The sequence below is a fragment of the Pinus tabuliformis genome, chromosome 8, assembly GCF_031772625.1.
Source record: "Pinus tabuliformis cultivar Carrire ecotype Pingquan chromosome 8, CPIR1, whole genome shotgun sequence".
Lineage (NCBI taxonomy): Eukaryota > Viridiplantae > Streptophyta > Pinopsida > Pinales > Pinaceae > Pinus > Pinus tabuliformis.
Window position 1 is genome coordinate 252,226,025 of NC_142294.1, and position 27,666 is coordinate 252,253,690.

The 27,666-nt window shown below is 35.5% G+C and overlaps 1 pseudogene; it reads right to left on the bottom strand.

Moving 5' to 3' along the window:
* Positions 1-24,914, bottom strand: part of LOC149235100 (uncharacterized) — a 40,925-nt pseudogene extending 16,011 nt beyond the window's left edge.
* Positions 24,915-27,666: the final 2,752 nt, after the last annotated feature.

Genomic DNA, 27,666 nt, shown 5'->3' on the forward strand with positions numbered 1-27,666 from the left:
TGCATCTAGAGATCCTTCTCCTCCAAGTTACTGAAGAGCTCTTTGTTACCATTCATATGGAATGAAGCTCCACTATATAGGTACCACACCCTGCCCATCATCAATGACACCATATAAGCGATGAGGGTAAATTAAGCAAGAACTTCACCTACCGCTCCTCTTGAGGTCTTCTTACTAGCCTTCTCATGTGGACACTTTGTGGAAAAGTGTCCCAGCATGTGAGAGTGAAAACACTTGATTTTTGACATGTCCTTCTTCTTGCCTCCCTAAAAAGAATCTGATTTGGAATGGGATGACTCCCCCTTCCCTTTATTTGCCTTACCAGTTAAGCTGCAATTCTCCTCATTATAATGCTTTTATGAGGATCCATCTCAAGTGTTCCACTGAATCTCTTTATGTACCAATTCAGACAACAATCGCTCCCACTTGGTTAGCTTCTCCCTCCCATTAACTGAGTCCTGGAAAAAGTGCCAAATCTTGGGAAGTCCTAGAAGTGCTAGGCTTACCAGATTGCCTTCTACAACATTAATCCTCACACTTCCCAGCTCATCTTGACATTGGCTGAATTTGGTTAAGTACTTTGAAATTGAGTCACCCTTATCCATCTTGATCTTTTTCAACTTTTCCTTCCGTCCCAGCTTCTTGTGGTCATTTCTATTTTGAAACAAGTTTTTCAATGCCTTCCACATTGCAAATTAATTTTCCTTACTATGGAGATTCAAGACAATATGACCTCGAACTCCTTATAGGATAATCCTTCTCGTCTTTTCCACACACTTTCTCCATTCAACCAGATCTTTAGCATTAGATGTTTGAGCCTTCAGAATATCATGATCTATTATTTCCTTTAGCCTGTTGTCTTCAAACACTATCTCCATCCTGTCCTTCCAAGCTATGTAATTTGAGCTTCCCTCTAGGGCATACTCAAGTTTGAAACTATAGAATGATATCCTACTGATTCTGAAGTATGAAACTAAAAATTCAATTTCACCTGCACAACAAACTCGTATTATCCTCTTCTATAATGTCTTTAGCTCTGATACCATGTAGGTTTTTACTTGTGGATTCAAATTTCTTATGTAATAGACTAAAACAAAATACTTGAATCTACTCTACTCATCAATTGAAACAAAAATTGATCGATGAAAACACTAAGTAGAAAAGGAAGAACTTCAATCACACATAACACAATATTTTTCTGGGGAAAGCAACTATCAAAACCTTGACTATATATATTGGATTAACACAAAGATATGAGAAAGAAATAAAATGCTTGTTCAGCCAAAACAATCTCTGCAAAAGTACAATATATCTCTCTACTTCACAAACTAGCTCAAGCCAGCACTTAACCAAATTTTTTGCCTTCCACGCCCCTACTTCCTTGTGCAATACCTAATATAATTAGCCCATATGTAACTGGGAAATTCCCCACTCATAACTGTGCAATCCATCATAGGCCTTCCACTGATTTCATGCACCATTTGTACAACTCGGAAAATTATACAACTGAGAGTACACTATCCATGAACTCTAATATCAACTGGGTCTTCCTCTGAAATGACATGCATGAGTTATTTATGAGTGAATATTCAGTTAACTGGTGGAGCAGTGAAGTTACACTAAAGTTGCTCCCCACTACTAGACCTCCCACTAGTTCCTCCAACTGGTTGAACCCAACTCTAGACAGACTTCCAACTCAAATTTACTGAGCAAACTAAGTCAAATTAACTTAGTTAACTATTACAAGTTTCTATGAGAATAGAATTTCGATTTAATTCATGATTTAATTCAAGGACAAATTAAATTAGGATTTCTTGTTGCTATTTTTAACATTGATGAAGACCATAACTCTCACATGTCATCCATGTGGCAGCTAACATGGTGAAGTTATGTGTCATGATGATGTGGAACCAAGGTGGATCTTCAATGTTGTGGCATGTTGATGTGGCATAATGACATTTATTTGGAGCGTTGGCATGACACTAAGGTGGTGACTAGGTGGAATTCAAAACAGAGGTGACATGGATGTCAAGCTATCAGATGTCAGACTATCAGATTCTAGGATATTAGTTGATCATGTATCAACAAATATATTTGGTTTATCCAAGTGGTTTGATCTCCTAGTGACTCAACTATCGACCCATCTACAAATCAAGAATTGGGATACTGGGAATCCAAGATATCAACTATTTGGATGTTGGTTTTTGAAATGATGGGATGAATTGAAATGGATTTTTATCAAGTGTCCTAGGTGCCCGAGACATGGGGGCTGGGTAATCTGATAGAAATATGAGGAAGATCATCAAAAGGGTTAATTTCCATCAATTTACAACTCAATATCAGGTTGGTAGAGAAGAAACAAACAAGTTAAAATTGATGAAATATTTCTTATGGGGTTGGTAATTGATTGCAATCATGGCACTCAAAAATAAATACTCCCCCATATTTAGATTAATATTATTGTACTTCCTTGAATAATTTATGATGCCTCCATTTGCAATCATCACTTGAAATTTTGGTGCGAGATATATAAAGAAATTAAGACGTTTTTCCAATTTGTAATTGATGAAGTTATGGGCACTACATGAATCAATAAATATTATTACCCTTTCCCTTTTTATATATCCTTCTATCTTTCAAGTTTTTAGAGTATTGATGTTGGCTAATGCAAGACAAGAGATTGTTATAGTAGTCCCTTTTGGCTCTATATCTTGCAAAATTTTTGCTTCTTGATATTCTTCATCCTCACATTCTATGTAGAATAATTTATTCTCACTACATTTATTCCCTTTACTATACTCATTGTCACGATTGAAAAATAATCCCTTCTCTCTTAATTCATCCATTTGTTGAGCAGATAACCTTGTCGTTTAGGAAAGGGGCATGGTTTTCTCTATAGTCACTAGTGGGAAATTTTCTAATGGCCATATTTTTACTTTCAACTTTCCTTACCAGACTAAAAGCATGCTCTAAAGATTCAGATTCTTGGAGACACACCTCATCTTTGATGCTTTCCTTTGAAGTTCCCATTTTTTAAATTTGTAACTAGGTTCGATCATCATAATATTCTATGTACTATTTATTATATGTATTTTATGTAAAGAGAAAAGGAAAATTATTATTGTTATTTTTATAACACGGGTTTCATTCTCAAGGTCAATTTGTTTTAGGTTTATCACCCATTGTATGCTTCTAGAATTTGTCATCAAGTCAAAGAAGTCATTGTCATATGCATTTTACCCTATTTCGACATTCTTTGTCAAGTTAAAGCATTTATTTTAATTCAAAAGTGTCAAGATCTCCCTCCAAGTCCAAGTCATCCTGCAAGAAGACAAATCGGTCTACATAGATGAAATCGGCCTCATTAGGGCTATTCGAGCCTCACAACAAGCCTATATATAAGAAGGAACTCCACCTCGTTTTAGGAATCCATCTAAGCAATTTTAATCATAAGGATGAGAACAAGAAAAAGAGTTGAAGAGCAAGTAAAATACTAGAAGACAACAAAATCAAAATTTTTGGGTCAATCCCTCTCACACGTGCGAAAGGGAAGATATGGTTTTTGCAGCATCAAGGATAAAATTTTAAAAGGCCAAAATATATGATCAAAAGGCAAGAAACTTCATCTATTTGTTAAGGAAAGAAGAATCAATCCAAGAAAAGGATAAAGGATGCCTAAAGTATCTTCTCCATCCCACATGTGTGAAGTTGCACCAGCTGCAAGAGGGGCCAAAAATTGTAGACCTGCAGTGAAGGCCGAAATTATTACTAGCGATTGAAGTTGCTGGAAGGTCAAATTTTGTTGTTGGAAGTTTTCAAAGGAAATCTCAGAAAGAATTAAGGTTCACCTGGACTTGGAGGGGTATTTTTTTTGGGTCTAAAGGTCTTGGAATTCATCATTTGAAGATTCTATAAGAAGGGAAGAATTCTTGTGGGTTTTTTTCTCTACGCAAGGTTTTGGCCCTGATTAGCAGCTTACATCTTGTGTCCTTGTGTATCACTGATATTCATATTTTGGTAGTTATGTGATGATAAAAGAAAACATAGTAAAAAATATGTAGAATTTAACAAAAAAGAAAAGTAAAATAATATCACAAGTAGTTATCAAAGATAAGTGAAATCACCCTAGTCTATTTTCCCTAGATTCCTCAACATGGTATCAAAGCTAAGGTGACAAGAAGATGAAATTTGAAGATCACTAAATTGAAGAAGGATACATAAAGGCCCAATACTATAATAAGAGCATCAAGGAGGATTATTCAATATATCATATAGACTCTATCATCTTGAAGATAGAAATCTTGAAAGAAGAAGATGACCTCAAGGACCCTACCTCCACTCAAATAAAGAAAGACTCTACATAGTTGAAGTATTCTTGTAAACATCTTCATTATCAACCAAATGAAGTAATAAGAGAACTTCATCATCATCAAATAAATCAAAGTGATCCCACTCACATTTAAGGAAAAAACATATCTCAAACATCTTTGAAGGAAGAAGAGCATCTCTCCTTATATTGAAGAAGAAGTAATGTCTTTTCAAAGAAATAAGACCATCAAGGAAGTATCCAGAGGAAGACATCATAATTAGGGAAGCATATTCAATTGAAAAATAAGTCATTTATATTTCATGTCTCAAATTACAAACCAAATGACTACTTTCTGCAAGGAGAATAATAAACTTGTTGGGACTTCAAATTATCTTGTGTGGAATAAGAGAATAGATTTGATCCTCATAGGGAATGAAGTTATTGAATATGTGAAGGCCTCAATATTAATATCAAACACTATCAAACTATATGAAAGGAGAAATAAGGGCTCAAATAATCCTCATTGAATTGATCAAAGATTCTCTCATCCCCTATGTAGTAAAGTTGAAGACATCAAAAGAAATCTATGTAGTAAAGTTGGTGTATTTTTTCTTTGTAAATACAATAGGAGAAATAATATCGTTAAGAACTGAATTATACAAGATGAAACCATCAAGGGAAGAAGGGGCAACCTCATATCTCATGAAGGTATCTCAGATAAGAGATCAACTATAAGAGCTAGGAGAAACAATGTCAGAACCAGAGATGACCACTCTTGTACTCAATGCATTACTAGTTGAATGGGGAAACTTTGCATCAAGCATATATGCAAAGAAGGAAGCCACTCCATTCAATGGTTCATGGTCACTATGCAATATTAAACAAACCATATTATAGGAAAAGAATGGTGTTGGATCAAATGAACAAATACAAGCATATGCAACTATGACAAGGAAGAAAGGGAAGTTTGGAAAGTTTGAGCCTCAAAAGAGATTTCAAAAGAAATTGACATGTCTAAGATTAAATGCTATGAATGTAATGAATATGGGAACTTCAAAATTAATATTCCTGAACTCAATAAGGGAAACAAGAAAATAAAGGAAAGAAGTGAAGCCCATGTGACCGAAGAAGTTGAAGAATCAGAAGAGAAGAACTCAAAAAAGGAAGAAATAAAGGAAATCTACTATTAAAATATCTCTCATACATTTATTTTATTTTCAATTTATAGAAGTTAGCAATTCATGGTAGGAATCATTGAGATAAAATCATTCGAGGATCATGAAAGAATATTCGAAGTAGCAATTTATATGGTTGAAAAAAATCATCTAGCAAGATAGGAAGATAAGTGTTTGTCACACCTCATCATCATTAGAAAGAAGTGTTTTTTGTAGAATAAGGATCATCAACATCCTCCTTTGAAATCTTTGTTAAAATTTTCACCTCAACTTAGAAGAATCAAGTGTCACATAAATAGTCTACATTCCACCTAGTGTGGGATCCATAGTTGAGAAGGATGAAGGTATGGTACAAGAGAAGTGCAGTATGACAAGTTAGTTTAAGAATTTCTCTATCTTCAAGCAAGGAAAGGGATGTTTATGAAGGAATCCTAGATGATCACATGAAGGAAGAGGTATGCATATATTTTTTAACTTTGATAGGTAGATAAAGTCATGTCATCACTTAATCACAGATAGAATGGTTAGTATGTTCTATCTCATGAGCATGATTGAAGAAGAAATCAATCTTTCATATAAAGAATACATGAAGGTATAAGTTTGGAATTCTGCATAAAGGCATAATGAGATCAACATAACATATGACCTCATAAAGAATATTATGTGGTGGAAAATAATTATTCCGATACAAGAGGAGTTATGTATTGACATCCCAAGGAAGCAGTATATGATGAAGCTAGAAGAAGAGTTTGTAAATATGTACCTATAGTCACTTGAGATAATATGAATAATCACATCTGAAAACAATAAGGATTAGGTATGACATCTATATAAAGAATTTATGAAGACCTTGATAAGTATGATGAAGAAAGAGAACCTTCATAGTAAAATATCTTGGAGATGGGTTCGAATAATATGCAAGATGTTGATGTTGCAGAAGCTAATATTATAACAAAATACCATCATGAATATGTGATTCTATTTTTGAAGTTCACTTTTTTAATTTTGAAAGCAAGCATCTAGTGGGGTTGAAGCAGGGCTACCAGATGAAAGTTGTAGAACTTCACCTACAGCTAGTACACATAGACCTGGATGGAAAAATCTGGAAAGAAAATGACTTGGAAATAGGTAACAATATGAAGGATATCCAAATGATAATGAATAAGGTCACTTTCCGATGAAAATAAGGATAACATACCTAGAATTAGTTGGCTCAACACAATATTTCATTGAATAGAGGAAAAGGAAAGTGATGTAGAATATGGATGAAGCCCTACAAAGAAGTTGGCTCCATGATGAAGAAGTTGAAGTTCATCCATACCGTGATGATGTAGAAAGAAGGAGCCCTATAAGCAACTGATAGTACCATGATTTCCACCAAAGAGAAAATAGTTTCCATTGGAAACAAGTCCCTAGTTAAGAGGGAGCTTGGGTATATTACTTTTATATGAATGAGTAGATCGTCCCTAGTTGAGAGGGAGAGATAGACACATCATTCTTGTCTTCACATTACGAAGAAAGAAGGAAGGATTGGGTAAGCATTTGAGACCAATACCAATAATATTTGAGGATGAGGTAGGGAATCCAATAGGCAAGAGTATTCAAAGAGGAAATTCCTTGAGGATGTGTACATCCAAGAAAGGAATGTCCCTAAAAGGACATACCTTGTGAACATCCAGATGGGGTATGCTCCTTGAGTGACAACAATGATGGTGTCTATAAACCATTGTCTCCCTAGCACTATGCTCTAATCTCGTGGAGAGATAGAGTTGTTAGTCAAGACCTTGCTATATGACAATGTTGGTTGATATGATGGGATGCACAAATATCAGATTAAAATATATCTTATGAGATGGATTACCAATCCAAGTCTCCTTATGATAATTCTTCAGTATGATAATGTCCTGTACCATGTATGTATTATGAATACCTCTGTAGTTAAGAGGGAATGTTGAAATTTGTAACTAGATTCAGCCTTCATAATATTCTATGTACTATTGATTTTATATATTTCATCTAAAGAGAAAAAAAAATATTTTTATTATTTTTATAGAATGGGTTTCATTCTCAAGGTTAATTTGTTTTAGTTCTAGCACTCGTTGTGTGCTTCTAGGATTTGTCACAAAGTCAAAGAAGTCATTGTCATATGTATTAGACCCTATTTGGGCATTTTGTATCAAGTTAAAGAATTTATTTTAAGTCAATAGTGTCAAATATATCCCTCAAAGACCAAATCACCCTGGAAGAAGACAAGTTGGCATACAGACATGAAGTCAGCCTCATTAGGGTTATTCGCGCCTCACAAGGAGCCTATATATAAGAAGGAACTTTACCTCATTTGCATAATTCATCCAAGAAAGTTTGATCATAAGGAGAAGAGCAAGAAAAATAGGAAAATAAAAATTCAAAGACTATAAGACAACAAAATAGAATATTTTGGGTTAATCTCTCTTACACATGCAAAAGGGAAGCTATGGTTTCTGTAGCATAAAGGACAAAATTTTGGAAGGTCAAAATGGAAGCACTTCATCTATTTGTAAAGGAAGGATAAATCAATTCAATAAAATAAGAAAGGAGGCCTAAAAGAGTCTCTCCATCCCACATTGCGAAGTTGCAACTACCACAAGAGGGGGAAAAAATTGTAGACTATAGTGAATGTCGAAATTATTGTTGGGGGTCAAAGTTTTTGGAAGGTTAGATTTTGTGACTAGAATCCATGCAAGGAAAGCTCATCAAGAGGGAAGGTTGACTTGGTCTTGAGGGGTCTTTGTTTTGGGTCTAAAGGTATTGGAATTTGTCATTTTTATATTCTATAAGAAGAGAATAATTCTTGTGGGATTTCCTTAGTAGAAGAGGTTTTGGCCCTAGCTAGTAGCCTACATCTTATCTCCTTGTGTATTATTGATATTCATAGTCTGGTGGTTGTTTGATGATAAACACAACATAATAACAAAGAAGAATAATTTAATAACAAATAAAATTAAAATGATATCACAAGTAGTTATCAAGATAAGAGAAATCGCCCAAATCTCTGTGCCCTATATTTCTCAACGCCCATAAAAAGGTTTACCAATTTATCCTATGAAATAATCTTTATTTTGAGGCTTAACTTTTGGAATTGTTGAATGTGCTCTATAATTGGACATGTTTGTCAAATATTTACCAATTGACTAAAGAATATCTTTCTCTTAACATCCCCATAATGTATTATCAATTTATCTATAAAAATGAATGAAAATATAATAAAATCCTTTTTTATTTCACAAAGCCATTGATATCATACATGTTGGTCTTGTTGTAAAAACATGTATGCAATATTTACCTCTTGTAAGGATGTTGCTTGGTGTAGATAAAAGTATTGTTCCATTTGAAATATCGATGTTACATGATCATTACAATCAAATTTCCTCATATCAATATTCAAAATGTAGTGGTTTCTTGATGTTTACTTGAAGCCCTCATGATGTGGGTCTTAAATTGAAAATTCATGATTAAGGTTTTGTGATTCAAAATGTTCTCTCCAATTATGAAAGCATTCTTCCCATATGATATTGATTCTTGAAAACATGATTCTCCTTATGTTCACAATTTCCTTAGATCTCCACATCCCTTTTAGGAAGTGTTTCACCTCCAAAATGTCATCTATGTTCACCTTCATTTCCATCAATTTACCCTCATTCCATAACTCTATAGCCCCATAACCTTACATTAAGTAACCATTTTCATACTCACATGGTTTATGATTATTATTTTCCAAGTCATTGATTTTAAGTATTTTAAGAGAATTTGTGATTAAATATTAGGAAATTCACATGTTTTCATATATATCTAAAAGTGTTATGAGTTTTGTGATATTGTAAGCCTACCTGGAGATTCTAGAAGGGTCCTACTTGGCCACCCAACCACAAATTCGAATTTCAAATTCAAACGCATGAAGATTTGTGGAATAATTGTAGAAGATGTGGATAGTTAACTATGCACATTCAAAGGAGAAGAATCATGAATGAGACAATTTAGAAAGGATTTGTATTTTAGATTCTTACAAGATTGGTTGTAACCATAATATATAAATGTGGATTTAGGAGAGATCTAAGGATCTTTATTTATTGTATATTTATCCTTAATTTTTGTATAAATAAGAGTGCACCCTTCATACAAAGGGTAGCTAGTGGTTAGTGGTTAGAGGTAGCTAGTTGTTAGTTGCTAATTGAAGGTTCCAAGTTCCATCGAAGATGTGATTTGTAAAATGAGGAGAGAGAATTATTGTAATATCTTCTAACTTCATTTTATGAAACACATACTGTCATTTCGATCTCCAAGATGTGATAGTTGTTCAGTGTGCTTGCTGAGGAATGGAGGGCCCCCATCAATGATAGTTTGCACACCTTTTTACATATTGTTAACATAGTATGGTTATGTTATTTCATTTATTTTCAGCAAGTGTGTTTTCATTTTATGCAAGTGTACTTTTCCTTTCAGCAAGTGTGATTTCAGTTATGCAAGTGTGGTGTGATTTCAATTATGCAAGTGTGGTGTGATTTTAATTATGCAAGTATGGTGTGATTTCAATTATGCAAGTGTGATTTCATTTATGTAAGTGTGGTGTGATTTCATTTATACAACTCTAATCTTGATTTTCAAGCAAGTGTGATTTCCTTTATGAAAGTGTGATTTCAATTTCTTTATGTTTGGTTTGGTTTGGATTGGATTGGATTGACTTGATTAACCTTGTAGTTAGTTTCAATTGAATTATATTAATATATTCTAATAAATAAATACCTATTACATATAGTACATGTATACCTCATTAGATCTACAAACCCCAGGTTGACAATTAATGATAGGGATTTAACTCACAATTAAATCACCCAATAGGAAGTCTCTCAAAGAGAGTATTTTCCATGGAAATCATGGATTTTTTTATTTATTCCTTCTTTCATTCAAATTACTTTCTATTCCTTCCTTATTTTCATTCATATTATTTTCCTTTTCTCTTTTAACAATATATTGAGAACCCCAGAAATCCAATTTTTTCAAGATACTAACCATCCATTTCATTAACTTTCTTATCTAATTGAGATGACCTAGATTATAAGTCTTCACTTTTTTCATGAGTCAAGGATGGGCCTACAGTAGATTAAATTGGTGTAGTAAATTTCTTTGGAGGCATATTGGAAAATAATAATAATAATAATAGTCCTCCTCTTTATTAAACAAAAAAAGGAGATCTTCTAGTCAACCATTAGGTCACTCATAAGTTACATACCTTAATTTGCAAAATATAAGAATGTGTTGGACACCTAATCCTCTAAGGGTTTGTGTGGAAGTTGAATAGTCTAAGGAAGTCCAAGAGACCTTGGAATACGAAACCAAAGGTCATATGAATGTACTATAAATGTATATAATTTGTTAATAATAGATACACTCTCATGTTTATCATTCATCTTCTGTTTCTTTCATGTATGTGTTTAACATGGTATTAGAGTGGGTGATCTCCTGCCCTGCTCATATTTGAGGCCTTTCTCTGCCTATCAGTTGCCATCCAACAGACCTTCCCACTTGGCTTTACCCATGAATTAGAAGAATTATTAATGCTAGTGTGGTACCATCATGTCACCCATTAAACCAACGAACACTCCTATCTCTCAACAAAATCATAGTAAACCATAGGAAACAGACCCTTGTGAGTCATGAAATCCCATTAACTACTCTCCTCCTTGTGGGTTCTGACAAAGGTAATGTCCTTCAGTTCTTCCATTGTAGAGTGGGTGATCTCCTGCCCTGCTCATATTTGAGGCCTTTCTCTGCCTATCAGTTGCCATCCAACAGACCTTCCCACTTGGCTTTACCCATGAATTAGAAGAATTATTAATGCTAGTGTGGTACCATCATGTCACCCATTAAACCAACGAACACTCCTATCTCTCAACGAAATCATAGTAAACCATAAGAAACAAACCCTTGTGAGTCATGAAATCCCATTAACTACTCTCCTCCTTGTGGGTTCTGACAAAGGTAATGTCCTTCAGTTCTTCCATTGTTGTGTACTCTGTAGACCTATTCTTATGACTGTAGAGAGGAATATTTCTTGCTCTCTCCTTGATGAATAATGGAGCGTCCTTATCATTTCTATGATAGATTCCAAAAATCCAGTATTCGTTTCACTACGCACATGTTAGTTTGTAGCTGGACTGTTCATTTGGAATAGGCTGTGAGTGTACAATCCTAAGAAGTTACACCTTCTCAAGGTATCACTCCTTTTTCTATGTTTTGTGGAGTTGAAGGACTGCGTTCCCTTCAATAACGCCTCAATGTTTCCCTTCACCATAAGTTTGATTATGGAACATAGTGGCTACGAAGATTTCCATGGGAAAACCAGGGATGGAAGAATTAACGTCGGTGTTAGTTCTTTGGAAATGGAGGTCGGTGACTCGTTTTCCTTCGTCAACAAGGACAAAGTTGAAACCTTTGTTGCTCTTTCTCTGTGACTTGGTTGTTGTTGCATTAAATTCCATTGATTGTTATTGTTGTTTGACTGCCTTTCTTTCTTCATGTGAGGTAGCTTTAGCTGGTGCAAAGAACACTAAAATTATTCAAGCTCTAGCTGGTCATTTAACATATGTGTTAGCTGAGAATATTACTCTAGTTCTAGATCCCTAAGATATAGTTGCAGCAGTTGTTTGTGATCAGTAGCCGAATCGACAAAGGAATACCAAAGAGTCCCTACTTATGGCTGAGCATCCCGCTTCAAGCCACTCTACCTCCGCCTTCTAATCAACTTCTCCTTGGCCTTACGTTTCATCCCATTCACCTCCTCCCACTACATACCACCATCACCATACTTGGAGAAAACAACTATTGGCATTATATTCTACTCAGATCTGAGGGATGCGATATTTGAAATCGTGGCATTAGTAGTCTATGCTCGAAATCGTTCATCGCTCTCCTAAATGAGCTCATTCTGACTTAATTTCCTTGAAAGAATTCAAGACCAGTTATGTGTGTTGGAATGGAGCGTTGAATAAATTGTGTTTAAGCCTTCTCTGTAGTAATTGAATGCCATGAAATATTTGTGTTTTGATTCCTTTTGGTGCACTTGTGTGTATGCTGGTGTGGCTACTAGGATCCAGGCATGGAGAACTAACTGTGTTGTTCATTCCTCTCTAGCTACGAGATTCAAGCAAGGAGAATAAGTCTTGTAAGAGGAAGAAAAGCATGAAATTTGTGAATAGAACTCAAGCTCTGAGTATTCTAAGAATTGCACAGGTAAAATAAGATAAGTGGTCATGCTGAAATAGAAACTTTTCAACTTTGTAATGTGAGATTATATTGCTTGTCTTTGACATTTCTTGTGTGTTCTTGAAGGTTGGAGTAGTCGTGGGCTACCTGCACATTTCTATCAATTGTGGGGTTAACTTTACAAGAATCTCATAACTAAATTTTGAGGAGATATAACAGTTGCAAGAATAATGAGCAGATGTGAGTGTTAATGACAAAAAAATTTAGAGGAAGCCTTTGCAAAATGTCACTGCTGCAACGCAGCAGATCAATCATGATTTTCCACACACTTTCCCTTCTTATCCCTTGTTGGATACTCTAGAGGGACATGAATCTCTACAAAGGGTGCTTGTTGGATATGTCACCTCCTTATTTGATTTTCCAAAACCTTTTCCCTATTAAAACGTGCAAGGTTTGTAGCTGGAATACACCACAAACTAGTTGAAGAGAAGGAGACCCTTAGGAACACTCTCAACTATTTGGCAGTCGCAGTTGCGTTCAAAGGAATCTTCTCATCTTCAGATGGATGGTTATGCTAGAGGTTGAGCACGTGAAATTATTGATGGTTTGTGCAATGGGGAAAACACTTCATCCAATTATGATTGAAACAACTAATTACAAGGCGCTCCTCGGTAAGTAAATTCCCCCACCTTATATGAAGAGAGTTACAAAACTTCTATTTGAAGAAGGTGAAATGTTTTTGGGAACAATTCTTTATTTGGCAATTAATTAAATAAAGTAAGCAGTTGGGCATGGTTGCATCTTTGAATATGTGTTATCCAAAAGAACTATGTGGAGAAAGAATTTGCAATACATTGTATTCCTAAATACAATGTTGAATGTTGCATGCAATACCTATGCTTCATACATTGGTTGTGAAGATGGTTTGAATAATGCGACCAGCGTGCAATGTGATATGATGTTGCGTATGCATTGATCATTTTGGTATGCTTCTTTTGAAGTGTGTTGAGTTCGTTGAAGACTCTTGGAAATGACTGGATATCAAATAGAGCCAAGTTTCATTGATATTTGAAAGTGGTCATATTTGTCACTTCAGAACTCATACTAAAATAGGGTTTTTGTCCTTAAGGGAAGAAATAAGGTGACTTTTCTCTAGCATAAGATCTTAGTTGCTGTCAAAATCTCCTTGTAAGAAATCAAATACTCGTTGAAAAAAAAAAAAAATTGCCTTGATTTCTATTGAGAAATTGGCAAATTAATTTTCCAAAACCATTATTGTTTCTACAAGTGCATTTTTTGGTCATTTGTTTTTTCAATTGTTTGCATAATGGAGAAAATTCATGGATTATTAGAGTTATTAAGCACTCTAATCTTATCTAATGGTGGAAGCATAGTTAAAGTCAGCAAAGACACTCTAAGAGATATTCAAACATTTTTACAACATGCACAAGAAACCATTGAATTTTGGCAGCTTGAATCATAGCTATAGCAAGAGGAGTTACAAAAGTATAGTCATCATTCTAAACTTGTTTCTGTTCAGAACATTGAAACAATGTCCCATAAGCAGCAATTTGATTAAATCTAGTGCCCAATGAAGCAACAAAGTCACATGCAGATGTAGAAGTTTGGTTTGCACTCCCAAGCCCATCATGAGACCTTTAGAAGAGCTTGTCCACAACAAGCACATAACTGGTCTTGGATATGACAAGGATGTGTCCTTTCATATTCTAGATTACTCAAAGCCCATCCAGTTTCAAAGTGTTGGATTCCTTCATGACAGTTCACCTTCAACAGTTCCAGATTTTTCCCCTCTTCCATAGCAACAACAACATGTTGTGAAATGCCAATATTGTGACTGAGTTGGCCATCTGAAGGATCACTGTTTTGATCTTCATCCATGTAAGCACTGTCATAAAACTAGTCATTCTTCAAACAGATGCTTCAGAAATAAACCTCCTGCAAGAACAAAGATTCATCATGGATGGATTGCTTCATGGTAATGGGCTTCAACAACCAAGAAGATATTTAGCTCATACAACAGGATTTTTTCTCGAATATTGAAAAGTCTTGAAGTTGAGATCTCTTTATCTTCTCACCTTGCATTTGACAGGGGGGAAGTGATGGTCATCTACAAGCTTCAAAGCCACATCAAGCAAGCTTGAGACACAACCTACTATTCTAGATTCAGAGTTGTAGCTAAAGATAAATATTCCCCTGAGCATGCCTTTAGTTGGTGATACCTCTTTAAATAATTGGGGAAACTTCCTCTAGCAGAAGACTTCAGCTTCTTGGCAGTTTTGGAAGAGTTCTAGGAATTGCATTAAGCATTCCATAGTTGTTGGTCATCCTTAAACCATCACAGGTTGAGACCTCCCTTTTTAGGTTCACGTTCTCCCTTTTATGTGGGGTGAGAGCTCCCTTTATTAGTTGAAGGTTTCCCTCTTCAAAACATCAGGAGAACTTCCTCTAGCAAAAGACCTGAGCTTCATGCCAGACTTGGAAGAGTTTTGGGAACTGCACTAAGCATTCCAGTGTTGGTGGTCATCCTTAAACCACCTCCCTTGTACCGACATTTCAGAGAGCACATTCATCCTAGTGCTGCCATCCATTTTTGCATGTTTTGTATTACATCTCTCTTCTTGGAGTCATACATAACCCTTCTGATTAAGGGAGGGCATTTTGGACAACTAATCCTCTAAGGGTTTGTGTGGAAGATGAATAGTCTAAGGAAGTCCAAGAGACCTTGCAATACGAAACCAAAGGTCATATGAATGTACTATAAATGTATATCATTTGTTAATAATAGATACACTCTCATGTTTATCATTCATCTTCTGTTGCTACCATGTATGTGTTTAACAGAATGGTTGAAGCTTTATTTATATAACTTTGAGATTTGAGGCCTTTTGGATCTAAAAATTTGTTCTATAATACTATGATATGTATTTTCTGCAATTCCACAAGTGTGAAATAAATATGATGTGCCAACTGAAAGTTATAGTAAATTTTCCAAAACTTATTGGTTTTTTGGCCTCTTCCCAAAAACGAATTTATATAACATGTTGCATGTCCAATTCTTGAAATAAAATCCCTGAACTTGTACCTGAGGTACTTTTGTATGTCACCCGAAATTCCTGAAGATTTCATAGTTTGGACATTTCCAAACAAGAAGATATTGCAAAAACACCAAGTTAACTCTTTTAAAATTTATTTCATGATTTTTCACAAACTCTAAATTCCATAGGGTATAACTCAAAAAGTATAATGAACCAAATTCTAAAAATGGAAGTAACTATTGCCTAATATTTCTCCTCAATATGCTCTAAGTTTAACTTTATGAATCCTTATAGAAAAAAAGTTATAGCATAAATTCCAAGTTGACCTATTTGAGACTAGTTCTAGAGTACACAAAAACCCTAAAGTTCTTGAAGAATATATCCAAAAATAAAGTGAAACAGGATTTGTGACGTGGACTAGATGCTTACCATGATTTCTTCTCAATATGGTCCAAGTTTCACAGTTTGAAGCCTCACAAGAAAAATTTATAACTAAAATTCCAGGCTAACTTATTTGAGACAAAATTTAGGAGCATTCAGAAACCCTAGCTTCCTTAGACCATATCTCCAAAAATTTAGCAAACGAAGAACTGAAACTTAAAACAGATATTTCCTGAGATGTCTTCTCAATATTCTCTAGGTTTCACCATTTGAAACCTCCCAAAAGAAAATTTATAATGAAAATGCCACATTAAGCTATTTGAAGCAAGAGCTCTAATACCAAATTTTATGATCCTTATGCTTGCAAAATGATAAGAAATCAATAATTACAATCCTCTTTTAAAGGAAAACCTACTTTCACAATAAATACAATGAAAAAGAGGATATTTGATGATCCTAATACTAGGTTTCCTTAGTGTATATGTATATATACATACACACACACACACACACACACACACACACACATATATATATATATATATATATCTAAGAGACAAAGGGTATAATTATAATAAAGTGGGACCATGAGGGGTCCTAGCCTACATAAGAATATAAGAATAGAAATGTAATCACTCAATATTTAGGGATCAATAAGAGGGCTTTGGGCTAACATAAGGCTTATATAGGACTTAACACTATTTAGTCTACATCTTTTGTTGTCTTTCCCTAATCATCTTCTCTTTCCATGTGGTTCTTCCCTACTGTGTTGGTTCCTCACTTCCTACCTCATGTCCCCATATAACATTTATTAATTTTATATGTCTCTTGACAAGATGATCTAGTTTGCTAAGGATTTCAATGTACTGAGTGTATTTTACATCCACAGTCATAGCAATGAAATTCTTCATGTGTCAATACAAATCCATTATCTCTAGATATTTAGTGTCCTTTCTGCTTGGAAATCATGTAATAGAAATGCATGCAATTGCCTCCCCATCTACTTTTCCACTAGATGTCATGCCTCTTCTCTCCTAACCCTATTTTCATTTTCTTAAACTTCTTGCTCCACTTTTATAAAAAACCTATGGTTATAAGCTTTTACAAGTACCATTATAGAGAACATCTTAGATCTATTCTTTAATCATCTCATTCGAAGGTCAAAGATGTGCTTCATTTCTTTGGCCTCCCACTATAAAGCCCCAACTTAGTTTCACTATATCCATACTCTTTGTTGCTCATCATCCTAGCTCACTTCTCTCCAGTATTCATATACCAAATCCCAACATAAGATTCCAAATAAGTAAACCAACATTAGCCATGAATCATTAAAGAATAACTAGCACATAGATAGGAAACCTTGATATCAATTACTTGTATATTTGCTAAATTGACAAAACTCTTCTCTAGTGTTAAATTCCTATTCTTTGATAAAACTCATCATTAATGTCTTTATAACAAATCCCCTCCCTACCATTATGCTCTAAGTTAAAGCCCATCATTTCATGGAATAGTGACTATCAAGATTTGAATATATAGATAAGTCACGATGACTCAAAAGCTCATCTTACTCTCACACTTATATCCTCCTCCACATGTATGGAAAACAAATGAAACCTGACTCATATACCACCCCATTATCTTACTTTAAACCTAAAAAAAAACATTTTTAATAAAAAAATTGGACTCATATACCACCCCATTATATTACCTTTAAATAAAAAAATACTTTTAATAATTATGGGAAAAAATAATTTTAATAAAAACTTTAGACTCATATACCACCCATTATCTTACCTTCAAATAATTTTTATTTTTTTTAATAATTCATGAAAAGAAAATGAAACCTCTAAAAACTTTGGACTCATATACCACCCCCATTATCTTACTTTCAAATAAAAAAATACTTTTAATAAAAACTTTGGAATCATCTACTACCCCCATTATCTTACCTTCAAATGAAAAAATACTTTTAATAATTCATGAAAGAGTAGCCGCGTGAAATTAATAAAACTCTTACAAAATATCAAAATTAAAAATTAAATTTAGCATAAAATATTTCGACAATAAATATAATGCATTTTAATTGAAAAGAATTATTATTATAAATCGTTCTCAATTTATTACTTTAATATTTTCCACATTCAAACAAAAACATATTTATCATTTCTTAGAAATAATCCTTTCCCAACATTATATGTGGGCAACCTGCAAAGTCTCATCAATAAAAACCATAGTGGAACGCATTTGCAGCAGCACACATATTCATCAGATTCGAGGTTAAAGTTGAATGCGTGTCATATCATTTGCGAACATGCTTTTTGTAGTTTAACATAAGGCATTCGTGGAAGATACACACAAAAAATCAATGGTATTTTTTAGTAGAATACTCCTCAAGTGGTTAATAATGGATAAAGTTATTATACAATGGAGTAGTTTATTGAGGTAAAGGAATTGTTTTGATGACAGATAAAAAAAATTCAAAATGTTTTGTAGAGACAGTATTTGAATCATATTTTTTTTGATAGTGGAAATGGATTTAACACCATCAAACATTTTTAAGACACTTAAAATTATGAATTTTAACAATTTTTATTTATATTTATAAAAATCTATACTATTTTTTTCAAAATATAACCAAAATTTCCATAACCTTTAGGAAAAAAAATAATGGTTAAACTACTGATAGAACAAGCCCTTTACAAGCCCTTTACTAATTTTTATTAATAATAGAAAACCAGCTTTTACACATCACTCATGCACTGCGTTTACTATATATATATTTGAAAATCTTTCGGCTGCCGACTGGTTTATCCACCACTGAATGGCAATCAAATCAATACATAATTGCACAGTAGAAAACCAGCTTTTACACATCACTCATGCACTGCGTTTACTATATATATATTTGAAAATCTTTCGGCTGCCGACTGGTTTATCCACCACTGAATGGCAATCAAATCAATACATAATTGCACAGTGGTTCAATGGATGTGATGGTTAAAAATAGCACCTCGAGTGACTACCTCAGATGCCCAATAGTAACGAGGAAAGAAGCAGGTTATTACTTATGTGGCCCTGTTGGATGATTCTACTCGCTGCACCTTGCATTTAAAAAGGGCAACTGGTCCATCCACCACTTATGCGAATCACCACATATATATTTTGACAGTAGCTCAAGTAACATGATGGATAATTGATTAAAGACAGCTAGTCAAATGATTGGGCGCTTATGTTTACTATTTCCTGCCATAGAATAAAGGTAGAAATAGATATTGGTAAAATAAAAGTTATCTTTTATTTTATTTTATTTTTAAGAAGTTTATTTTGAAAGATAGAAAAGAATGATTATTATTATTTTAAATAAATATTTTTAATAATTATAAAAATAATAATGATTTTATTGAAATCAGTATTTAGTTTTCTAATTTAAAATTAGAAATTATGTTTTAAGAAAAATAGCATTAAAAGTTATAATTTATATTGGTTAATGTTAGATTGGTAATGGTTAATAAGTAAATTTGGAACTAAAAACTTCAAATGTGAAGTGGATAAATTAACTATTTGTATAACTTTTGGTGGGTAATCACAACTACTAAGTCTACTCATTTACAACAGTAAATATAATATTTAGGTGAGTATAAACTATTTTTCAGGATTTTGTTTTTAGATGGTTTTGCTATGAAGCTTAAGAATAAAAAATCACTACACAAATATCTAAAAATTGTGCATGAATATTTCAGCCATATGCATAAATTATGACTTAAAAATGTAAAAGTAGTGATCTGCATGACATTATGTTGTCCAGAGGCTGCATGCCATTATGTTGCCAAGAGGTTACAATAAGACGTTTAAATTATGAAATATTTGAAAAATGGTTTTATAATAATATTATAAAACAAATATTATTTTTCAAAGTTAAACATTATAAGTTGCATTCATCAATACTAAATTAATAATGGGTAATAATGACTAAAGTTGCTACCCTCAAAATAACATCTCTTTCATAATTAAAAAGAAACATAAAGTACTAGTATGAAAGGATTATCATCATCAACCTTAAAGTAAATTTTTGGATTGGCTTCACTCCTAGTGAATCTCAGCTTCATCAAATAGTTGTCAATCCTCTTAAACCAAGCTTTGGGTGCTTGCTTCAACTCATAGAGAGATTTCTTTAATATGTATACATGAGGTTCCCGGTCATGAACCTTAAACCCATTGGGTTGTTCCACATCTTTCGTCTTGCTATTACTTGTAAGTTTTCCCTCGATAAATCCAAGACATATACCTTCATGCTCTTCTTTGAACTCGGGCATCCCTATCACCATCTGTCTCATATCGAGTAGGGCGTTGTAATGAAGATGGGCAAACAACTGGTGCCATAGTTCAGGTTGTAGAGATCTGTTACAAGACATGGTCCCTAATGGACTTCCTACAACTTGATACAAAGTGCCAACCTTGAACCCAAGAGTAAAAACATCTTTAAAATTCATTTTCCAAACACGTACCTTTCCATCAATGAATGCGACTTTGTAACCTTTGTCTTCCATTGCAGAATTGGACACCAGGTTCTTGAGATTAGGTACATATAGAACTTCTTGTAAATGAATCAAGTTACCCTAACTCAATTGAAGGGTATCGTCTCCAAGAATAATCTCCAAGTTTGTTTCCTTCTATATTAGAGAGAGCTTCGTTGTATACTGTGAAGAGCCTTGAAGCACCACTATCGATAAGCCAATTTCCCGAAGTGTTCGGAGCATAAGTGGTGGAGAGGGTCGATATAAGATAATACTCATTTTGCTTATCATAAACAACATTTGATTCTTCATACCTAGAGTTCATTGTTTTCTTGGAGGGCCGACCATTTTCTTGATGTCCTGCATTCATTTTTCCTTTGCCATTGTACTTGTCATTCCTTTGATCATTGTTGTTGAAGTTTCCCCTAGAATGATTATGATCATCATCTTATGATATATGTCTTCTATTTGGACACTCCCTTGCATAATGGCCAAACTTATTACAAATAAAACGCCTGTCTTTCCTTCCTCCCATAAATCAAGAATTTCATTCTCTAACTTAATTTCTACTTATAACATATTTACCTTTAAAATCAACTCTTTTTAAATTTGCACTTAAAATATATGTACCTCTCAAATCAACTTCTTTACGTAAAATAGCAAGAGATACAACAATGAGGGTAAATTGACAATAATGGAGGCCCAGATAAAAATATTCAAACTTTGAATTATCAGAAGGAGTTGCAGCTCACAGGTGTGTACATCACCTGGAGACTGCACTCAAACAAGGTAGAGACTCTCTCTCTCTCGTTCACTCTCAATTACATGAATGAATATTACATATTAAATACATGACTGGAAAATAGGTAGCTGAAAACAACCTCCTAAATTCTAGGAACAACTCCTAAACTAAGAAGGTACGTTACAACCACATAACCATTTCTCCATTATTTCTAACTCCCCCCCCTTAATGGAGAAAGGGTTATTTTGCACACCTAATATCCCTCTAAATAAGTCAAACTTTACTCGCCCTAGAGGCTTAGTAAAAATATCAGCTAAATTATCACGAGTATTACAATAATCCACACAAATTTCCTTAGACTGTATCTTTTCTCATACAAAGTGAAACTAAGTATCTATGTGTTTAGTATTCTTATGGAAAACTGGATTGTATGCGAGCTTTATTGTGCTTTGGTTGTCACTTTTGATGCTGGTTGCTTCTTTTTGTGCTTCGCCTGCATCACTGAGCAATCTCCTCAACCAGATGGCTTCACATGTAGCTGCACACAACGCCTCGTACTCTGCTTCACATGATGATAATGCTACAGTGCTTTGCTTTTTGCTACTCCATGAAATAACCCTGGATCCAATACTAAATTCATAACCTGTGATGGATCTACGATCATCCAGGTTGCCTGCCCAATCAGAATTTGAATAACCTGCTAAAGTAACATCAGAAATGTCAGTGTATAAAATACCATAATTACAAGCACCACTAAGGTACCTTAACACACATTTTGCTGCATTCCAGTGACTGTCAAGTGGTCTGGACATAAACTGACTCAGCACACTAACAGAGTATGCTAGATTAGGCCTAGTTGTCGTAAGATATATCAGACTTCCCACTAGTTGTCTATACAAAGTGCCATCCACCTGTTTTGTGCCATCGTCACTGCTTAACTTGAGATTCTGCTGCAATGGTGTTGCTGTTGTTTTGCACTGTTCCATTCTAAATCTTTCCAACAGGGTTCTGGCATACTTTCCTTGAGTTAGAAAAGTTTGACCAGAATCTTTCCACACTTCCAGTCCTAGGCAATAATGAAGATCACCAAGGTCGTTCATTTCAAATACCTGTGACATTTGCTACTTGATCTCTTTGATCAAATTATTTGCATTTCCTGTTATTATCATGTCATCAACATACAAAGAAATCAAAATGATTTTCCTCTGTTTATTTATCTTGGTATACAGGTTTGGATCGTTGAGGCTCCTATGAAAGCTATGCTGTATAAAAAATGAATCAATTTTGTCATACCATGACCTGGGTGCTTGTTTCAAACCATAAAGTGCCTTATGAAGTTTACACACTAAATGCTCCTTCCCCTTTTTCACAAAACTAGGAAGCTGTACTAAATATATTTCTTCTTTTAATTCTCCATTCAGAAATGTAGATTTAACATCTAACTGGTGTAGCTTCCATTTATGTTTTGTTGCTAAACAGATTAGCATTCTAATTGTATTAAGTTTAGCTACAGGGGCAAAGGTGTCATCAAAATCAATTCCTTCTTGCTGTGAATAACCCTTTGCTACCAGTCTAGCTTTGAATTTTTCTACACTCCCATCTGCATTTATCTTAGGTTTATACAACCACTTACAACCTATAGGGGTTTTTCCTTCTGGCAACTCAACTAAGTCCCAAGTATGGTTTCTATATATTGATTCCATTTCTTCATGCATTGCAGCCCTCCATTCATCTGATTTACTTGCTTCTTCATAGTTTGAGGGTTCTACAATATTTAAAATTTTGGACATTAAAGCATAGTCTTTCAATCTTGCAGGTAGTCTAGTCTTCCTACCAGATCTTCTAGGTAAAGGACTTACCTCAACTCTATCTGTTTTAGCACTGTTCAGGCCTGCATCATCACTTATTACACTATCTGCTACTACTTCTTCCTATTTCTGCTCCTGCTCCTGCTCTTCTTCTTCTTCACTGTTCAGTTCTATCAGCAATGGAATGTAGCTGTCATTGTTAGAGTCTTCCTTTCCATCTTCTGTCTGTTCATGAAAAATGACATCTCTACTTGCAAACACTTTATGAGTCACAAGATTATCTAACTTGTATGCCTTATACTCTTGCCATATCCTACAAATATACATTTCAAGGCTTTGGTGTCTAGCTTTTTCCTATCTGCTTTCGGTATATGAGCAAAAGCTTTAGATCCAAATATTCTTAAATGACCGACTGCTGGTTTGAGTCCAAACAATGCTTCAAAGGGGGTTTTGAAGCCTAGACATTTGGTGGGACTCCTATTCTTTAAATAAACAACAGTATTAATGGCTTCTGCCCAAAGACCATTAGAAATACCCTTACCTTGAAGCATACTTCTCGCGCACTCCACAAGGGTCCTGTTCTTGCATTCTGCTACTCCATTCTGCTGTGGAGTGTGTGGCACTGTGAATTGCTGTATAATCCCATGCTGCTTGCAGAAGTTCATGAACTCACCTAACCTGTATTCTCCCCCTTGGTCCGAGCGGAGAATCTTTATCTTCTTTCCTGTTTGGTTCTCTATCATAGATTTGAATTCTTTAAAGTATCGGAAATCTTGACTCTTTTTGCTTAAAAAATACACCCAAGAGAACCTAGTGCAATCATCTGTAAACAATAGAAAGTAGTATGCACCTCCTAAAGACCTAGTCTGCATAGGTCCACAAATATCTGTATGCACTAGTTCTAGGATGTCTCTTTCTTTTCTGTTAACATGCAAAGGGAATTCATCTCTATGCATCTTCCCTAGTGCACATCCATCACATTCCAGTTTGATATTATGTAAAGCAGGAAGTCCATCGACCATACCTTTCTTTTTAAGTAAGATGAGATCTTGTAGATTGAGAAGTCCAAATCTCTAATGCCAGAGATTTTCAACTGTTGATGTTGCTGCAACCATCACTTGTCGTGGCATGCTTCTTGCATCCAGTCTGTACAAATTCCCCACGCGTACTCCTGTTACAACTGTCTCCAATTGGCTATCCTGAATGACACATCCATTCTTGAAGAATTGCACCTGCATGTCCTGGTCTGTTATCATAGAAACAAAGATCAAATTCTTTTTAATTCCTGGAACATATAAAACATTTTTGAGATGCTTGATGTCACCACAAGGAAGCTTCACAAGAATATCCCCACAACCTTTGATCTCATACCCACTGTCATCACCTAAATAAATTTTTGATCCACATGCAGATTCTTCAAGAGACTCAAAACATTCTCTCTTATCGGTCATATGCGAGGATGCGCCAGAATCGACATACCATGTATTGTCCTCATCTCCTTTTGATGCTGAAAGTGCACAGTCGACTGTGAATAGCTGAAGATCATGGCTGTGGTCCTCCTCTTCTTCAGCAAAACAACCCTGATGTTTCTTCTATTTACTTCTTTCATCTGCTTGCCTCTTATAACACTCTTTAGTCTGGTGACCAGGCTTTCCACAGTAAAAACATCTCTTAGCACAGTTATCATTCATACCTCTAGATGGCCTCCTTTGAAAGTAATTGGCTCCTTTCTGTTGCTGCTGCTGCGGTTGCTGGTACTGGTGTTGGTGCTGGGGCTGCTTCCCTCTCGTACAGACCCTTGATTGTGCTCCAAATATCCGCGGCCGACTTGCAATCTCGGATATGGGGGATAATGTTGTCTTTGATAGACATCTTCAGTATGACTTTCGCCTTTGTTTCTCTCTTATCCCAGTCCTGTTCTTGGGTTGTATTTCCGGATCTCTATTCATTTTCCAAGACGATCAACCATGTGTTCGCACTCTCCAGCAAGGTTTGCATTTTGAACTTCCAGTTGGAAAAGTTCGTTCCATCGAGCTTGCCAGACTCGTGGAGGTATGATTCCAAACTGTTGTTCATTTTCGCGCAACTGAACACTCTAATCGGCCACCACCGGGCAAGTCCGATCTGCTACCAATGAACAGATCAGGAACTTCACTGTGCCACCACTGGGCAAGTTGATCTGCTGCCACCAAGCAGATCAGGGACTTCACTATGCCACCACTGGGCAAAACCGATCTGCTACCACCGAACAGATCAACAAACAAGCTCCAACACTCCACCACCGGGAAAAACGATCTGCTTCTACCAGACAGACCGAGGAGCTGCACTGCGCCACCATCGGGCAAAAAATCGATCTGCTTCCACCGAACAGATCACAGAGCTCTGATTCACCACCATCAGGCAGGTCCGATCTGCTACCACCGAGCGGATCACGGAACCTCAATTCGCCACCACCGGGCAGATCCGATCTGCTACCTCCGAGCTGATCAAGGATCCTCAATTCGCCACCATCGGGCAAATCAAATCTGCTGCCACCGAGCAGAAACCTTCACATGCCTCCACCGGGCAACTCCGATCTGCAACAAAAATTGCAGATTTTTAGAGAGAAAGGGCTGGCGCTCTGATCAACGCTGAATCCGCGCTAATTGCGGAAAATAAAAATTTATGATGTGCACGAAAATTGGCGCGCTTAACAGCCACGGATCCGCGCCAATTTGGTCGTTGATTTCTCTGGCGCGCTTATCAGCCTCAAACCCGCGCTAATGGGTGCGACTGTTCTTTAAAAACTCGCGCTAATTGCTGCACCTTCCCAAAAAAAAAAAAATTCGCTCCAACCCTTCCTTCGGCTCAGAGATGATCAGTCATCTGATGCCTTTTCGCTCCAGGTGTTACTGCAGTTCCACCTGATCACACAGATACCTTTACATGCACTCCTACTACTATAGATGTGCAACTAATGATACATCAAAATAAAAATAAAAATTTAAGGCTACCTCTACCCTAAGCTCTGATACCAAGATAAAAATAATCAAACTTTGAATTATCAGAAGGAGTTGCAACTCACAGGTGTGTACATCACCTGGACACTGCACTCAAACAAGGAGGAGACTCTCTCTCTCGTTCACTCTCAATTACATGAATGAATATTACATATTAAATAAGTGACTGGAAAATAGGCAGCTGAAAACAACCTCCTAAATTCTAGAAACAACTCCTAAACTAAGAAGGTACGTTACAACCACATAACCATTTCTCCATTATTTCTAACTGGCCCGCCCCTGCAACATCTTTTGTTCACACCGATAGCATATGGAGCGGGCACTTGGCGGTGATCGAGGCCCTACAAAATCCGTCGTCCATATGGACAGCAGAAACAACAACACCCTGCTATGCGTAAAGTTGTGACACAGATAGACACTTGCAGAGAGCATAATCCTGAAGTTGTCATCCAGATGTCAGTGATATTTTGGAGATCTATAATAAGACTATCAAATAGTTCGACAGTACATTGAGGTCGACGTTACTTCGTTGCTTTAGGAGCTCAAATGGTTGAGAGTCGTGACCAGTACGGTTTTGGCAAAGTGGATGTCTGATTCTGTGTTTCTTCTATTTTAAGATCAGATTGCAGCGACAACCAAGGCCGGTTGTACCCATTTTCATAGATGCCACGGTATAAACGAAAGAATATCCAAAAAGTGAACAGCAGACAAAATTAATCGAACACGTTGAGAGAGTAACAGCATGAAATAGGTCAGAAGAATCAGAGTTATAACAGCCAGTACGTCTAACTCTGTCCGAGTCTTCGAATTCTCCAGCTTACCAGCGACTTATGCCCTGGTCCAGTTCTTAATCGATCCAACTAGGTAGATATTTATTCGAAGCCCTTCCATATTTCCACAGAATCTGCTCCTCGATCTGCTCGTGCGTTTACGGTGCGCGGGGTCGCAGAGCCTTTGGCCTTGCGCATACCTCATCATTCTGTTCCTTTTTTTTTTTCTTTAAGGAATAACGGTCGGTTTTGTTTGGGTGATTGTGGTTTAAATTGTTAAGTGGGAAGATTTAGTTTTTAAAATTTTCATTTTTGTTTTTTTTTTGTTTGGGTTATTGTGTTTTAAATTGTTAGGCTGGGAAGTTTGGTAATTGTTAAATGGGAGGTTTCGGTTTTCATTTTTGTTTGGGCAGATTATGTTTTATGTTTTAAATTGTTAAATGAAAAATTTTAGTTTTTACAACTTTTTATTGTCCCATCCCAAATAAAACTATATACACCTGAGAGCTGCTCCTTAAATAATTTCTTCGATTGAAAAAAAAACCGTCATCTCACTTCCGTTGCATCCTCGGAATCCTCCTTCTGCAACATTTTTCTGTCTTGTACTAAATCTTGCAATCAGCGTCCAAGCTAGTTGCCATTGCAACCCTTGAAGCCCTTTTCCCGTAAA